This window comes from Pogoniulus pusillus, chromosome 3 (genome assembly GCF_015220805.1).
Source record: "Pogoniulus pusillus isolate bPogPus1 chromosome 3, bPogPus1.pri, whole genome shotgun sequence".
NCBI lineage: Eukaryota > Metazoa > Chordata > Aves > Piciformes > Lybiidae > Pogoniulus > Pogoniulus pusillus.
In genome coordinates this window covers 45,338,397-45,353,466 of record NC_087266.1, presented here as the reverse complement: position 1 = coordinate 45,353,466, position 15,070 = coordinate 45,338,397, and the positions used below count along the sequence as shown (strand labels likewise).

The window sequence follows — 15,070 nt, the reverse complement described above, 5'->3', positions numbered from 1 at the left end:
ACAGTATTTCTAGAGGGATGCCTAAGGGAAGGCAGGTTTGAGATTACAGCTGTACTATTAAGAATGAAATTGGTGCCCTGCACTGCACTGCTTCTCTTTCCCTCTACAGATGATTTTGTCCTTCCCCTCACCTTGCTGCACTCACCCTCCCTTTTTAGTGAGCCACTTGCCAAGGCCAGTTTTGCCCATGCTATGAGTTATCCCCAGGTTGAGAAACACGGAGGCAGTGGTGTCACATAACATACAATAGGCTCAGGCAACAGCTCACTGTTGCCAAATGAGGAGGTTTCTTTTGCTTTTCTGGTCTCCTACCTTGTTTCCTTGTGCCTACTCTCTTTGACAAATCCTTCCTACAGCCAGTGTAAACCAATGGAATTATAAAAGTATCTGGATTTCCCTAGGACCTTTTTAAATTTCCTGTCATTTTCATTAGTCCAACTTCTGCAGGGTCCCTTTAATTGACAAGCCAGGTGAGTGAACAGAGACCTTGCATACAAGGCTGAGCAATCACATTGACTGGTCCAGCCTTCTAAAAAATTATCTTGAAACAAAATGACTGCAAAAACTCATTTGCAACTGCCATTTTTCACTGAAGCCACTTCTGTTCTGGTACTGCTGCTACAGGAGATGCTTAATGCAGCGAGTTCCCAGGCCTTGGCACTGAGGGCAGGCAGTTGTACTCATACCATTTTCAGGGATCACAAAATGAAAAGCATCAGCAGAGATGACTGTTCCCTTTATAGAATTATACACACACACCTGGACACACGATGGCTTGGTGAATGGCTGATAAAAGATGTTATGAAATAAAATGTAGATGAGCTTTTTTTTTCAGCTCAGGTGCCTGGCAGAAATAATGTGTGTGATGTAGGAAATAAACAGCAGCTCTTCAAATTGTGTGCAGTAGAGCAGTCTGTGAACATACTAGGGTTTTTTTGACCCACAAAGGACCAACCTTTACATCTGACCAGACTGAAAGGAATGGGGATGAAAAGCTTGACATCTAGCCAGTCAAAAAATCTGGTCTGACTATTCAGGAAAGGATCTATCTACAGTGCCCATGTAGGCAGCCAAATAGGGTGATCCTCCTTCTGCAGTATGAACTGTTTAAAGGACTACTTGTTTCATGTCAGTTTTTTTCCCCAGTGTAAACAACAGTCTCCCTTTATTCCTTTTCATAGAATCATAGAATCATAGAATCATAGAATCAACCAGGTTGGAAGAGACCTCCAAGATCATCCACTCCAACCTAGCACTCAGCCCTAGCCAATCAACCAGACCATGGCACTAAGTGCCTCATCCAGGCTTTTCTTGAAGACCCCCAGGGACGGTGCCTCCACCACCTCCCTGGGCAGCCCATTCCAATGGGAAATCACTCTCTCTGTGAAGAACTTCTTCCTAATATCCAGCCTATACCTACCCTGGCACAACTTGAGACTGTGTCCCCTTGTTCTATTGCTGGTTGCCTGGGAGAAGAGGCCACCCCCCACCTGGCTACAATGTCCCTTCAGGTAGTTGTAGACAGTAATAAGATCACCCCTGAGCCTCCTCTTCTCCAGGCTAAACAGGCCCAGCTCCCTCAACCTCTCCTCATAGAAGTTCAGTACCCCTGATCCTTTCATGTGTACTTCCAGTTCAAAGGTAGACAATAATGCCTGAGGTCATGAGCAGGGACTTAACACCCGGGATGTGACTGTACTTTGTTTCCTCTTGGAGGGTCCAAGCAGGTGCAACCTTATGGAGCAGTCTGAGGAAGCTGCTCTTACTGAGGTAAGGCTTTCTGCATCATGCTGTGGGTCTCTCCAAGGAACAAGAACTTCAAAAAGCCACCAGTATGGTTTGTAGCCCTGTCTGGTGTTGTTTGCCTCATTTATCCAAGACACAACACAAACTCTTATTTCTAGATAACTTAAAATGTCGTGTTTAAAAAAATTATTTCATTCTATTTGATCTGTCATTTCAAAGATGAAACTGAGTTTTTCCATCTCAGAAGCATTTTGTTCTGTTTTTAAGCATAGTGCTTTACTAAAACTGTTAGACAAGACACACCAAAGAGACAACTGCATACCTTGAAAAGAGATTTTTTGTGTGAAAAGATTGATTTTACCCAATGTTCTTGCAGTAAGTGAACAAAGTTGTCTTGGTTGCACACAAGTGATCTCCTGGTCTGAACTTAACAACTACTAACCTAAAATGGAATAAATTGCATTTCTTCTGATAGTTCTGCTGGTGAGTTACATTACTTTTTGCAACTGTGATGACCCTATAGATAGAACCAGGCCTCCCTCATTTAACATGCTATGGGGGCTGTTAAGTATTTCCTACTTAAAGACTTAGGAAAGCTTGCAGTTGTGTATTGCTTTTCACTGAAGACACAGTGTAATAAAGAAACCTATTTTCTTCAGATACTAATTAGGCAGGTACATAATTGAACACCTTAAATAATGAAATAGATGCTCTGCAAAAGGCTAAAAATGTCTGTCCATAAATTAGTCATTCAGCCTATATTAATAAGTAAGTTTTGGACACTGGCTCACGAAGATTTCTTTCTCTAATTTGACCACTGGTATGCACATTGCAAACATATCAGACTCCCCATCCAGACACTGCTCAGCTGTGTTTCTTTGTGCTCCTGGATCACTGCGCCTTGCAGAGCTGGAGGGTTTTGTGTGCATACTGAGACTGATCTAATTCTTGCATGGACATCTTGGCATGCAGTCTTAAGCAGAAATGGCACAACATAGTGGAGACAAGGAGTGAAATGGTACCTAGTGAGGAGGAGCATACTCTTGGGCAGCAAGGTCTGGGGAGACACAGGTTTGTGATATTGTCATGCTCATCTGGGAATATACACAGAACTTTTCAGAACAATTCATTTCCACCTGCCTGAAGGAATGAACAGCTGGCTTTGTGACAAGGGTTTTGTGCAGAGGAACAAGGTGGCTGTGTCTGTAGAAGATGAGTGTGGGACTACTACGTGGCAAACCTTTCTGGGTGTTGATCTTCTTTGGTGTCAGTAGGGCTGGGATGTGATGCTAAAAGCCACCTGAGAAATCTCAGTGAGAAATATCAGCCCTGTCACAGCTGCATGGTGTTTGGGGGAAGCTAATCCTCTTTGCTTCTTTCTTTACCCTTGCAGAGTGAAGACTATGTGTATGCAACCTAACAAATGAACTGTTATGTGGACTCATTAACTGATATCCACACAGGATCAGAAAGAATTTATGCTCCAAAGGAGTGTTAGTGGTAATTCTTAGACAGGTTTCCTAATGGAATTAGACTCCCATGATCCCACTGTCTATGTGCTTGACTGTTGTACTCCCTTTAGCAAATATTGAAATGTCCATTTTAAGCAGATTTGACACAGCAGTAGAGTCTCTAGGACTTCGTCGTCCTGTAACTTCAGTGAAAATGAGCAGATAAGTGGAGGAAAGGTAAGCAAATTAGTGCTGCCACCAAAGGAAAGCCTGCAGTTAGAGCTCAGCCAAGTAGTAGGCACTACAGAATCCACTTAGGAAACAGGCCATGGCCACTGGAAAAAGCTGTGAAGAAAGTTCACAGTTTCTAAAACAAAGAAGTCATGCAAACTGTGTGAGCACCCTTGCACATGAGGGTACTTGTTTAATTGGGTTAACTTCAATGACAGGGGAAGTGCAAATTGTTTCAGGAAGGAAAAAACATCACCTCACTTCTCCACTGGCCTTTTGCCCTTTACTAAAGCCTTGCTCACACTAAATCTTTGTGAAGGTTCTGAAATATTTAGCTACTGCCTTTCCTTTTCTTTGCATTTTTTTTCTGCCTATTTCTGGCCTGTGGCCACAGTGGGAAACAGATTGCTGAACACAGCAAAAAAAAAGCTGTTCTCAAGGTACTTCCATGCCATCTGAAAGCTAGAAATGCTGTAAATCTTGAGCTAACCTGCTCTTGAAACCTTGAAACCTGCTGACAGTGCACTTCCCTAATCTGTGCTACCAGGTATAAGCGCTGACTGTTCCTGTATTAGCAGGTCTCATCTTACCAGGGCTGCCCTGCAGGTACCAAGGTAATAGTGCTGTTCTGTGTGGTACTGAACAACTGTGGCAGCATTCACTGCTGCTGCTTTGCAATGTGCAGTCCTAACATTAGCCAGGCTCTGCTACAGTCTATCCTCTGCCCTTTCCTCCATCCGTTTTATTCTCTACTGTTTCTCTTAGAGCTGAAGTGGCAATTGCCACTCACTAATTCAGCTTTGGGGACAGGAGGTGGACTTCTACTTCTTTGCATCCCATCTCAGAGCAAAGAGGTGCAGCAGAGTTGCTGTGTATGTGAAACCAGTGCAGGACCGTGCCTGTGTTAGGAACATGCCATAGAGAGGCATGGAACCCCCTGTGATGCTACTTCATATTGCAGACTATATCACCACGTCCCAGGGCAAGGTGTCCTGGTTTCCATGGGATAGAATCAGAGGCCAGCAATTAGCATTTTTTTGAGTCATCCAGGAGCTTAAGCTGGGAGGGATGAAAGCCAGGGCAACAGGCATGACCTGGATCACAGGTCCATAAACCATAACAAACCATAAACATCATGCTCATTGTAATGGGGAAAGTTTAGTATTCCTCTTTGCAATTCTCACCATCCTTGGAGAGCTTTACTTACCATTCTGACCCTGAGAACTGGTTTCTCTTTTGTTGTGATTGCTGTGCATTCATTGGGTTCAGTATAACTTTGTATACTTTATGTCTGCTTTCAAATTAAGACTACTTTTGGTGTTTCACTAAATCTGTTTTTATCTCAGCCCAGAGGTCTCCTTTCCTTTCCCAATCCTTCTCAGCTGGGGAGAGGTCATCAGGTGATAGAGCAGCTGATATAGTTTAGCCTTGGATATGGGCCAAATACAGACACAGGTCTTTCCTTCTGTTGGACAGCAGGATCAAGTGAGCTGAGGTAGAAAGAACTGTTGAACTTGTATTGCTTGTCCCTTCAAACTTTCTTGATCTTACCAATTCTAGCAATGTGTTATGGTTTTATTATATTACAGCACTTGATGATATCATATTGCTTTTTTATCAGTGTTATGAAACTTCCCAATAATACTGCCTAAGTAGTGCTGTTCTCTTATTCCTTCTGGTTGTTCTGTACATCTTTGTCTTACTTTGATTTATATGTTCAAGATACAGGCTGTACCTTTGCTAGGTTATTGTGATCCTCAGAATAACATATCCCTGGTGACTGGCAGGATCTGAAAGAACTGCTGTAACACAGATAATGAACAATGTTTTTATTAAAACTCCCACAGAATTTCAAGCCAACCTTCAAGATCATGTCAATAAAAGTACTTTTAGGTAAATCTGAGAAAATCACTTCCCTCATACCCTGAATAGTTATCTATGATTAACCTAAATTGGATTATTGATTCATGTTTTTTTCAGAGAATACAACCAAGGGGAAAGGATGAATGCCTTTGCATCTATTTAATGAAAAATAGTGAACAATTAGAGTGCAAATTGATTCCAAACATGTTTGCTAGGGGAAAAAAAAGACTCTTTTGTACTAGGTTTTAGTCTTCTAGATAGTTAGCCTCATAAGAGATAGACTGTGTAGTCTTTACTTGCACAGATAAGCTTGTATTCACAAGAGGGCTCTGTTGATTTCCTGGACAACAGCCTAGGGAAGTAAGTCCTGCCACTTCTACTGAGCACTTAGCAGGTGTGTAAATAACAGGAGGAGGCTCAGGGGTGACCTCATTGCTGTCTACAACTACCTGAAGGGGCATTGTAGCCAGGTGGGGGGTGGCCTCTTCTCCCAGGCAACCAGCAACAGAACAAGGGGACACAGTCTCAAGTTGTGCTGGGGGAAGTCTAGGCTGGATGTTAGGAGGAAGTTGTTGTCAGAGAGAGTGATTGGCATTGGAATGGGCTGCCCAGGGAGGTGGTGGAGTCACCATCCCTGGAGGTGTTCAAGAAAAGCCTGGATGAGGCACTTGGTGTCATGGTCTAGTTGAGTGGCTAGGGCTGGGTGCTAGGTTGGAGTGGATGATCTTGGAGGTCTCTTCCAACCTGGTTCATTCTATGATTCTATGAAACATAAATGAAGCATGCACGACTCAGATGTGTTCCATGTATTCATTTCGAGTGCCACTTGCTAATGTAAGTGTGTCAGCTGATCTCTGAGCAGAATATGCACAAGATTGACTGCTCAGCAACAGGAGAACAGCTCTGGAAGGAAGGGTGAAAAATGACACAGAAAACTATAAAGAGATTTCACCTTTTTGATGGTGGATGAGTCACAAACTGTTTGTTGCATGCAGCGACAGACATCTTCAGAATGCCACTCATGAAAAGCTGAGGTTTAGTTATTCCATCTTAGCTGGATTGTGCATCTTCACTGTGCCTGGTGAATCTTCTTCATGTCTGCAGCCCTTTAATGGACTGTCTAATCATTTGATATTATTTGATCAATCTTGTAACTATGGCTCTACCCTGCTGATGAATCATAGAATCATAGAATCAACCAGGTTGGAAGAGACCTCCAAGATCATCCAGTCCAACCTATCCCCCAGCCCTAGCCAGTCTGACTGGGACAGGGCTAAAAGGGGGATTAAAATTTGCTGATATGCCCTGAATTTTGCTCTCTCCTGTGGCTGAATCCCCTCACTTCCTCAGAGTCTTCCAAAGATGATATACTCCTGTGTGGTGGAGAGCTGCTGGGTTGCAAGCAAACACTTCTGTGGGTAGAAATTCATACCTGCTCAACTCTTGGCTTTGAGACTGGTGCCTCCAGCAGGATTTTGGCTTCTTTGACCATGAGTCCCTCCACATGACACCAGGTCTGCTGACAGCAGATGGGGTGCACCTCTCTCCAAGTGGAAGGAGGTTTATATCGCAGGGGTTGGCTGGGATCATAACCATGCTTTACATGGACACTTCCTCTCCCAAGTCACTAGCTTCCTAAAGACACAAAGGACAGGATGTGGGCACCTTATTTTCCCCACTCTGGAGATGAAGAATTGGTTATGAGCTTTCTTTCCAGAGGTTACCAAGGAAGCCTGTATCAGCGATGGCAACTAGTTTTGTGTTTCCCAACTCACAACTTTAAATATCCCTTTTTGCTCAGGTAAATGTATAACATTTATCAATTAGTAATGACAGGGTGGCCTCTTCTCCTAGGCAACCAGCAATAGAAAAAGGGGACACAGTCTCAAGTTGTGCCAGGGTAGGTATAGGCTGGATATTAGGAAGAAGTTCTTCACAGAGAGAGTGATTTCCCATTGGAATGGGCTGCCCAGGGAGGTGGTGGAGGCATCATCCCTGGGGGTCTTCAAGAAAAGACTGGCTGAGGCACTTAGTGCCATGGTCTAGTTGATTGGTTAGGGCTGGGTGATAGGTTGGACTAGATGATCTTGGAGGTCTCTTCCAACCTGGTTGATTCTATGTGGACAGTGAAACCATAGAATGATGGGACACAGTCCAGTGCATGGAGGGGGATGTGTAGGTAGGGCGTAAACCTAAAGTATACATGTAACTATCTAATCTCTGACTCTAAATCCAAATTGCTTGCTTTCTGCCAAGGAAAGATGTATGCCTGCTTTTTTCTTGACAATATTTTAGTAAATTTGCCTTGAAAGGTTACATCTCACCTCTGAAGGATATGTGGTAATATCTGCTACCCAAGTCTGCTTCCCCTTGGGTTGAAATAACGCTGAGTGAATGATATTAATTCAGGTGAATGCTGAAGCTCATAACAGTAAAATTTGCTGCTCACTCTTGCCTGTCCCTGAACTTTCAGAGAGTGTTCCAAAGGAGGGAGAAGACAATGGAGAAGTTCTCATCACATAATCTTCAGAGACTGAACAAAAAAAAGAAGAGGAAGAGCACTTGTGCCAAACATGCTGTGAGTTTTAACATAATTTCTGTAAATGAAGTGCATTAAAAGATTCAACCATTTAAGTTATGCAAAATCAATATGCTGCCATCTATGGATATGAGCACGTCTCAAGGACAGCTTCATTTCCACAGAGGGAGGTGATGGTAGTTGGGAAATGCACGCTGAGGGTTGGAATTCACCCAAAAGAGCCTGTTGTACATACAAGTAGAACATAAATCCAGTAGGCAAATGATCCACTACGACCAACAATCCCTCACAAACTGAATTGCTTTAACCAAGGTTTGTTAAGAAACTTGAGTTTTGGTCTATTTCTTCCTACAATCCTTATGATTTCATTATCAATATATGTCATGGCAAATCTGATTTCTAAGTGTTGTGCTGTATTATAGATGGTAGGGTCATCCTACCATCTATAAAAACCACAATGTATTCAGAAGAACTAGATTCTTGTAGGCATGGCATGAGCATCAATCAGTGCTGGCTCATGGTTTGTGGTAAATGTGTATCATTACTCCTTGCTGCTCACAGGACAATGTAAGTTTTTACCAGCCACAGAGTTGGAATAAAGGGTGCTTGCTCACCATCTGCATTTCCAGCCAGCAGAACAACATAATTTTGAATCACAAAATCAAATCTACCCTTTAAGATATTGATCTCCTTTTGTTTGTTACAAAGTCATGTGGGTTTTTTTTTCTTCTTGTTGTTTTGGTCTTCCCTTCCTTTCTTCTTTTTCTGTCTTTCTTTCTCCTGGAAAAGAAAATGCAAAAACAAACACACCCCTAAGCCAAGACCTCAACAACCCTTGCTTGAAAATATTTGGAATAACATTGGATTTACTTACTGTAGCATTATGTAGGAGCATTAAAATTTATAGAATCACAGAATGGTTTAGGTTGGAAAGGACCTCAAGTATCATCCAGTTCCAACCCCCTACCATAGGCAGGGACACCTCCCACTAGAATGGGTTGCTCAAAGCCTTATCCAGTGTGGTCTTGAACACCTCCAGGGAGGGAGCATCCACAACTTCCCTAGGCACCTGGCTCCAGTGTTTCACCACCCTCATTGTAAAGAACTTCCTCCTAACATCTGGTTTGAATCTCCCCTCTGCCAGTTTAAACCCATTACTCCTCATCCTGTCATTACAAGACCTTGTCAGTAGTCCCTCCTCAGCCTTCTTGTAGGCCCCCTTCAGATACTGGAAGACTACTATAAGGTCTCCTCAGAGCATTCTCTTCTCCATCCTGAAGAGCCCAAACTTTCATAGCCTGTCCTCATAGCAGAGGTGCTCCTGCCCTCTGATCATCTTTGTGGCCTTCCTCTGGACTCGCTCTAACAGTTTGATGTTCTTCCTGTGTTGGGGGCTCCAGAACTGCACACAGTTCTCCAGGTGGGGTCTCATAAGAACAGAGTAAAAGGGGAGAATCCCCTCCCTTGCCTGGCTGGCCATGCTGCCCTTGATGCAGCCCATGACACAGTTGCTGTCTGGGCTGCCTGTGCACACTGCTGGCTCATGTTGAGCTTTTTATCAACCCAGACCCCCAGGTCCTTTTCCTCAGGGCTGCTCTCAGCCATTCTCCACCCAGCCTGTATTTGTGCCTGGAATTGTGCTGACCTGTCACTTTTTAAAAGAAAACAAGGGAAACTGAAATCATAACATCAGAGAGTATGAGGTTCTGGCAGCTTGGCATCTCTTTGCTATGGTCATGGAAAGCAGCTATGATGCCAGACATTTTCTGCTTTGCCTGAGCCCTATTATAATCAAATATATTCAATGCAGATGATAAGGCTGCTTTATAATGGAAAGGAATCTGGAGCATTCAGAAGTTTGAGTTTGGATAAAAGAACCTGGAGTATATATGTCAAGAACTGGGTAGGAAGCAACAAAGAAAATGGCAATGTTCTTGATCATTTTGCCTCATCTGGTCCACTAAGAATGTTTTTCAAGGAAAATGAGGACACAACATACAAAAGTCAGTCTTTGATCTTAATGAATAATTGCCAGCTTTGTGAACATGGAGGTGATAGTGTTTTGTACAGTGGTGATGCTGTTGCTCTGTGTTCCCTTACTGCTCTGTACATTTTTATCTGTTAGCTGCTCTTCACAAAGGTAAAGGCAATTGAGGAGGTCAGCTTTGTCCCACAAAAATCACTGTGTTAAGCTGTGACTCCAGTAGTCAGCAGATGGATTTTTTTCCTTCCATTTTAAGTAAATTAAAATTGATTGCCCTTTAATCTGCAAAATACTTTTTCTATTCATTGTTCTGGGTTTTTTTCAGACAGCAGATTTGCCTGTCATGTTTGCAGATTGAAGTCACCTTATTGCTGCCTTTCCCCCCTGCTTCAGACCGTAGAAGATTTCTGTCCAAAGCAGCATGCAGCACCACCAGTCCACTATCACAACTGCTGTGTGACTCCACAAGTTCAAGCTCAGAGAACTTGCATTTGCATCCATGTCAAATTTCTGACTGTTACATGGTGATTTGCTCTCTTCCCTAGGGCTCTGCCCATTACAGTGATGCAGGCTGGGGTTATGCACATCTTAGAATGCTGCAGGCAGCAGAGGTGCCCTCCTGTTCAGCAAAAAAATGGTTATCTTTGCTTTTCATTGCCTTCCTGGGATGATATAAAGTTGAGGGCAATTTAAGCCTGCTATAGGTTGATTCAGAATGGACAAGGCTGAACCTGAAATATAGGTGATATAATAATCTACGAGTAAGCCTTGGAGCATTTGACAGAGGTTTGAGTTCTGACCAAGCCATAAATAAAAATGAGTCAAAGAGGTCCATGTGAGTGGCTCACAGAAGCACCACGAAATCTTTCCAAGATGAGCAAAATTGCAAGCAGCACCTTCCAGCTGCTCAGCTATACCCACAGCCCTCTTTAGTCAGTGCCTAGTACCACCATTGGTGGTGCTAGCTTTTGCTGAGAGGCTCTGCTATACAGGCAGAACTTGCTTGTAGGAGAAATGTCTTCCTGTTTCTATCCCTTTGATTACATTTCTAGCTTGTGACCTGAACCAAGAGTGATTTTCTCCTTCTTTTCTAATTCTATCAGTCTTGGATCTTTTAAAAATCAGTAAGCTACTGTCCTCTGAGATGCCTTTGGCAGTTGCCTTCTGATGCACATTGCCTGGTTTTGTTATGGTGGAAGATTAATGCACAATTTGTATTTCCCTATATCCATGACACTATATATTTTTATATGGTGTCATTTCTTAATCATTTCCTCCCTGATTTAAACTTCCCTCATATTTTCCACTTGCTTTATACAGCTTTTTCTCCACTTTAAACAGTCTTAACGACAGAGGAAAGCACTGACACCATTGTACAAGACTCCTGTGAGACCTCATCTGGAGTACTTTGAGTAACTTCTGATGGGGAGCTGACATACTCTTGCACTGGTGATTGGGGAAAAGAAATACTATCATGTGAGAGAAAAAGATGAGATCTGGGATTGTTTAGCTCCATGAACAAAAGGCTGAGAGTGGATATAACTGCTCTTTCTGCACCTGGGGGTTAAACACTAGCAAGGAAAAAAGAACTTTCTATGCAACAGCTGATATAGACATAAGAATCATATGGATATAGGCTTGCTATGGATGTATTAATGCCTTGAAGCTATGAGAATGTCCCTAATGGTTACAGTGGTGAAGTTCTGCAACTGTTTTCCCATCAGAGTGAGGAAGGACTAACTGCTTCCAGGATGGAACTTGATAATTTTGTGGAGGAGGTAAGCATGATGTGGTGACTGAAGTAGTAAAGGACTGAATTCACAGAACCTAGAGGTCAATTTCAGTTTCTCTGTCTTGGGGTTCCAAGTCCAGATTGTAAGTTCAGATTTCTAGAAGAGGCTTAAGCATTTTGTCTGCCATTATATCCTCACAGACAATGGAGAAAACCTGAGCTCAGCCAAAAGTAGGTACCAGCATTTGATCAGTCCTCACTAATTGCACTGCACAGACACCTCAGCTTAGACACTAGCGCTAGAGTCTCATTGTACTTTGAGTTAATTAATTACATAGGCCACAGGGGCTTGCCTTAGCTGGCTGAAAAAGAAGTCTTGTCCCATCTGAGATGCCAGTAAGAAATCTGCAGGGGCTGGCAAATATAATGTAGCCTAAGACCTGCAGAAGATCTGCTTTCTTCTGAAGGTGCATCCTGAGATTCAGCAGACATGAAGGCATCTTAGAAAGTGCAAGGTGCCTGTATTTAGGCTATGAAATGGAACCCCAGACAGGAAGGAGCAATGAATCAGTAGTCATAATGTTGACAGCATTTGCTTCTTTCCTTGTCTCCTCTCTGGTTTTCTGTTATATTTGTTTTACTTAGCTACAGCAGTTCCATATTTCAGAACAGATTCTGGAATATTGAAGAGCAAACAGAATTATGCTTATTTAAACTAAAAAGAAATCAACTAAGAGTGCAACTTCCCTTCCTAAGTAAAAGCTTCCACGAGCAAGGGGCACGTGAATTCCCTCTGTACAGCCCCAGTCCTTCTGCTGATTTTGCACTGATGTTCTCATCACAGCAAACTGAGCATTTAAGATTTACCACCAGGCTTCTCAAAGGCACCAGTTACTTTTGTCTTAGCCAGTAGAAGTCTTTTCATAATGAAGGGCAAGAAAGAACTTTAAAGAAGGGCAGACAGCACCAAAAGGTAAAGTGCCTGTTGGCCGCAGGATCCCAGTTGCCAAGCATTGTTAATATGTTCATTTCTAGATCTGTCTTTGGGGCTTTCCTTGCACAGTGACGTTAGAAGTCTTGGCAGATGTTAAAAGTAAACACATTCTGCAGTGTTGGTTGCTCCTCTGTAGGGAAGGAAGGTGTGACTGATCGCCGCATTGCAACTTCTTGATCAAAACAATCCGTGTCACCAAGGCATGAGGAAGGAAAGAAACCCAAGCCAGACTGCAGCTTCTTGAGGGAATAAGAAGGGAAACAAAATAAAAGAGAAGATTGAAGAAGAGACAAGAGATTATGCAAATATGCACTGTGAATTACATCCTGGAAGCGCAACCCCTCCAGAGGTAACTTGCCACCTGCGTTTCCCTACCAGGCACCTCCAAGTCAGTAAGAAAAATGGAGCAGCTTTTAAACAAAAAGGTAAAGGGAAGAAAGAATAATAATAATCAGACTAAGTGTTCTTTAATTCTGGCCACGTTAAACTCCAAATGCTGCCAGAAAGCTGGCAATAAAATGTAATTCTTTCTGAGAACATGACGATCAGTCATCCAACCAAGTACCAAAGTCTCCTGGGAGACACTGTTTCTGCCATCGTGGGGCTTCAGTAGACTTGACCCTCTCAGCATATTTCATATTTCATAATTGAACTCAGTGTCCCTCACACTTTTAACATCTTCCTGGATTAAGAGAGCATTAATCACTCTTGCCTCAGAGCAGTGCTGAAGAAGTAGGACACCAGGCAGAGTTTCAGAGAGGCCTGGAGGATTAAAGTGATCAGTGTCTCAGTGCCTGCCTTAGTACCTGTTTGTGCCTGTGTCACAAACAAACAAACCCCCCCCCCCCTCTGCACAGGCATGTTACAGTCCCTAGTATAGAATCCTAGAATCAACCAGGTTGGAAGAGACCTCCAAGATCATCCACTCCAACCTAGCACCCAACCCTAGCCAGACAACTAGACCATGGCACTAAGTGCCTTATCCAGGCCTTTCTCAAACACCTCCAGGAATGGTGACTCCACCACCTCCCTGGGCAGCCCATTCCAATGCCAATCACTCTCTCCAGCAAGAACTTCCTCCTAACATCCAGCCTAGACTTCCCCTGGCACAACTTGAGACTGTGTCCCCTTGTTCTGTTGCTGGTTGCCTGGGAGAAGAGACCACCCCCCACCAGTTCTGGGCCCCTCAATTCAAGAGAGATGTTGAGGTGCTGGAAGGTGTCCAGAGAAGGGCAACAAAGCTGGTGAGGGGCCTGGGACACAAAGCCTATGAGGAGAGGCTGAGGGAGCTGGGGGTGTTTAGCCTGGAGAAGAGAAGGCTCAGGGGGGACCTCATTGCTGTCTGCAACTACCTGAAGGGAGGCTGTAGCCAGGTGGGGGTTGGTCTCTTCTGCCAGGCAACCAGCAATAGAACAAGGGGACACAGTCTCAAGTTGTGCCAGGGGAGGTCTAGGCTGGATGTTAGGAGGAAGTTGTTGGCAGAGAGAGTGATTGGCATTGGAATGGGCTGCCCAGGGAGGTGGTGGAGTCACCATCCCTGGAGGTGTTCTAGAAAAGCCTGGCTGAGGCACTTAGTGCCATGGTCTGGTTGAGTGGCTAGGGCTGGGTGCTAGGTTGGACTGGATGATCTTGGAGGTCTCTTCCAACCTGCTTGATTCTATGAAATACCTCTATGAAATACCTGGCTACAACCTCCTTTCAGGTAGTTGTAGACAGCAATGAGGTCCCCCCTGAGCCTCCTCTTCTCCAGGCTAAACACCCCCAGCTCCCTCAGCCTCTCATCACAGGGTTTGTGCTCCAGGCCCCTCACCAGCATCACCTTAACAATTTCACTCCAGAGATGGGGGCATACAATTAAGCATCACACTGCTGTGGTTTATCTCTGGAGAACAAAAAACAACCCAAAAACCAAACCCCAAAACTGCAGCCTTTTCTCACTTGGTGCTTTGTTGTGATTTATACATTTCTTTTGGTGTTTTGTTTTTAAATAGCTGAGGTTTACCTTCTTCAGCTGCAGGAACTTAGAGCAAATGATAAATGCAAACATCAGCCAAGAGCCAGCACTAATGCCTGACACAGACATGTCACTCCATATTTAAGTATTTATTTATTCATTTATGGTTTTTGTAGTCTCTTCTTAGGTGCAGAACCTTTGTATTTATTGCAATAATGGTGACAAAATGTGGGAACAGGGTGGGAGAGGAGGGGGGAAAGAGCGAACATAAATGCGAGGGGGGAAAAAGAAGGCAGTGACAGCAGAGACAGAGGAACAGTCCCTGCAGAGGTAGGGGGAATATTGCTCCTCGTTTCTGCTTTAAGTGAGCAAAAACAAGCTGGAGGACAGGCTGCTTACAGATCTGAAGCCAGTGAGGCTTCCAGGGCAATCTGGGGCCTGGCCAGGAGGAGAGGCTACGGGAGAGCGGGGCCAGAGGAACCCGGGGGGCCTGGGGCAGCCGGAGCGGGGCCTGGCCAGGAGGAGAGGCTACGGGACAGCGGGGCCAGAGGAACCCGGGGGGCCTGGGGCAGCCGG

At 44.0% G+C, this 15,070-nt stretch overlaps 1 long non-coding RNA gene across 1 annotated transcript; it reads left to right on the top strand.

Moving 5' to 3' along the window:
• The first annotated feature begins 4,880 nt into the window (after positions 1–4,880).
• LOC135191874 (uncharacterized) lies at positions 4,881–13,093 on the top strand. Its single transcript, XR_010308876.1, has 4 exons — positions 4,881–4,923; positions 7,765–7,869; positions 11,508–11,592; positions 12,677–13,093. It is a non-coding gene; the product is annotated as an uncharacterized LOC135191874 (long non-coding RNA).
• Positions 13,094–15,070: the final 1,977 nt, after the last annotated feature.